Source organism: Mizuhopecten yessoensis, unplaced genomic scaffold (genome assembly GCF_002113885.1).
Source record: "Mizuhopecten yessoensis strain PY_sf001 unplaced genomic scaffold, ASM211388v2 scaffold11063, whole genome shotgun sequence".
In the NCBI taxonomy this organism is placed as follows: domain Eukaryota; kingdom Metazoa; phylum Mollusca; class Bivalvia; order Pectinida; family Pectinidae; genus Mizuhopecten; species Mizuhopecten yessoensis.
The window spans coordinates 170,150-173,762 of record NW_018408860.1 but is presented as its reverse complement, the minus strand read 5'-3'; positions in this window follow the sequence as shown (position 1 = coordinate 173,762).

The following is a 3,613-nucleotide window of genomic DNA, read 5'->3' as shown; positions in this document are numbered from 1 at the left end:
AACGCTACAGGTCAACAAAATACACATGCTGTTCCAGTATCTTAAGAGGCGACTGATGAGGGACATCCCTGCATACTTTTAAGATTTGCTTTAGCGACCAAAATAAATCTGCTGTATGAGAGATATTAATCTTTCTTTCTAATTATAACTTCCTTTTATTTCCTACAGCCTTTCTTGGCAACACCTCGCTGTTGGCTTTAATGCTGAACGTTCGCCCAAGTTATGAAGACAACAGGTTATGTCACATACCGAAGTCCTTCTATTTCATGCTAAACGTTCAGCATGAAGGGTTATGGCAACAACTGATTCACCCGTTGTCGGTGGAATGTGACCAGGAGGAATGTTAACATTCGTGCTGGGTACCTTCGGAATGGTATTCCAGTGAAATAGCACATTATATCTGCGCTACACACGGAGGCAATTGCACCAACATACCCTGCCTCCCGCATACACAACACACATGGAAGCACGTCTTTTAATGACCTCGGCTGTAAATAGGACGTTACACCCTATAAAACCAAACCAAATCAAACACTAAGTTAAAGGATGAGCGTAATACACATCGGTGATTACAATATAAAGGATAATAAGTACATTATGCCAAAGGTGAATGATCCTGTACCATGCAACTGTATCATCGTTCGCTGACACAATAGTTATGCTAGGAACCAATATGTGGGGATCCAAATTGGTCTGAACCTCTACTGATATAGAAGGACAGGTGTGTTTGTAGTTCACATCTCTGTATTATACTGGGTTTTGTTTAGACATGCTAAACTGTTGGACTTTATATTAACTGAGCTCAATGTTTGTCTAAATGATGCTGATATGAAACCCTTAGAATGGTATATGCACACCACTTTTTAATAAATACAACGGAACAAAAACGAATGCATCTTTTTTTTTTTATTATATATCTATTTCATAGATGATGAAATACAAGCAAAGCAATTCACATACATCTGTCCAATCATTCCGACCTGGTTCCAAAACATTTTCCTCAAATGATTTTGTGCTTTTGGAATGTTATCTATATTAGTGTTGTTCGATTCGACCATACCAGTAATCAGACTCTGTCTATTTCCAATACTGCGATACATGTAACACACATGGGGTTCACGTTTACTGCAAACAACGTTTAACCAGGTTATGTCCAAAAAAAAGAAGACAAATGCTATAAAATTTTGTATTTTCATATGACCAAACCTATTTCAGGGGACTGGACAGACATGACAAGGAATTACATACCAAAAACAATTAACATGCTGTAAATTGGTATTATGAAACCCAAACAACATCACACACACACTATCGACTACATTAATAACGCTTTGATAAAACTGTTTCTGGTTAAACATTAAACAAAAGATGATGGATAGGTAACAAGACATGAGCTTTTGGAGAATAGCCTAGCTCTTCTATTCAGCTTATATTAGAACAAAATAGTCGACTTCAAAAAAGGTAAAATATAAAGCCCATTGTACTTTACAGTTAATCATGCATGAAGATACTTGGAATGTCAGGATCTTTTACTGACTGCACATAAAATGTAAATCATGGAATCACAAATATGATAATGTTACACAACTTCTAGCAATTTAAAGGTTTCGCTAACTCTTTTAAGACAAAACTATTAAATTTGAAATAATTCACATGCCATGGAATTTAATGAAATATTTATCATCTGCATTAATGTTACATAATGATATTATATATGTTATATTGTGTTGTAAGCAACCGTGTAAAATAAACACACACTAATAATCAATTGAGAAAATACCTTCTAGAAAAATGCTCTTGATCTTTTAAAAATAATACGCACAACCATTTCCAATAGTGATCAAGGAGAAATGCATTACTACATAAGTAAAGGTCAATCTTACAGCAATCAACTGGCATTTTATTCATTCCTTATACAATTGAAAATTAGATAAATCTTAAACATGGATCACAACGCAATTCGACCTTGGAATTTCATAAGGAACTATTCCAACCTTTGAATTGGAAGAGTTCAAATGCGTCTTCAGGGGGTGTACGAGTAAATAGACATCAATATCTTGAGAGAAAAAAAAAAATCATTCTTAATGAATTGATAATTATAACAACCAGAGCACATTGTGGAATATTTACTAGAATTAAAGTCATTATCATAACATTGGATGGGGGAAAAGCCCACTGAATTAAACATAATAAATGGAAAAAATTATTGCACTCTTACTTTAAATCAAGTGTCAACAGAATAAAATCGAATTATTTAGAAGTAAAACATAAATCCATGAAAACTTTACCTCAAAGCTATCTAATTTTAAAAAATGTGGAAACCATATACTATGTAAATATATAAATATATATATGTAACTATAGCAGCATACATTAAGAAAGCATCAAACCACACGTATCTTGCTCTGTATGCATAGAGCACTTTTCATACTAGGATTTTCTTTTCTTAAACTCAATTAATAATTCAAGTAAGAAATAAATACTTCTGAAGTTCCATTTGAATACATATTACGAGTGTATCGGTTAACATTCCTTATACAAATATTTGTTTAATAACTGTTAGAAATTGACACGCAGGCATAATTTGTTTTGGGGCAGTGATATGAAACAAAAACACTTTTTGGGGGTTTGAATACGATATTGTTCTGTGTGACGTACACTGTGATATTGTTCTGTGTGACGTACACTGTGATGACCCCAGAACGAGATCTTGTTTACGCTTCATCAGTGCGACAAACACTGGTAAATGTATCACAAGTATTACGTCAGGTGACGCTGATGTTGGGTTAGGGTTAGGGTTAGGGATTTTTTTTTACAACAGGCATTGTCTTTCACTCTGACATCGTCTAATTCAAAACTCAAAAACTCAGCTCAAGTCCGATAAAATGAAAGGATTTTATCTTTCTGAAGCGACCCCACTGTTTGCGACAGGGTCATTTTCATAATTCTAAAAACGAAATAAAAACATGATATTTGACAGTTTCGAGTAGATACTAATTTATATTTAAAGAAAAGTATATGAATATAAGTATGCCAATTTTCGTGAAAAGAAAGTGTTCTACAACTCGAATTAAATACAAAATGAACTGTATATATTCTCCCTCTCTAACTACAAGCTTAAAGTACTAATGTATCATTATATAATTACTTTTATTCAATTATGATGAATAATACTAAAATGTATTTTGCAGTAATGTACATATAAAAGTTCACAAATATATATATATGTAGACAACCAGTGTTTGTTAAATTTACTTCTTTAATTTCAAGCAAATTATACAATATATTATTTTTCCACAACCGTTCATCACAGGTCACGACCAATACTCATTTCAGTTAAGCTGTTCATCATTAAATTTTACATTAAAATAATTATAACATATGGATGAAAACACATGCCATCCATTTTCTGCCTCATTCTTATTTCTACAACCCAGAAATACCAAGATTTAATGCTATTTACTATACAAGTCATCATTTGCTGTTCAGTATTCCGTCTTTGCGGATTGCAGAGTTATCCTCTCTTGTAAGAAGGTATTGATTGTTACGTCATTTGTATGTGAGAGTAACGTCATCAATTTTTGAGAAAACAACGTCATTTTCTCACACAAAC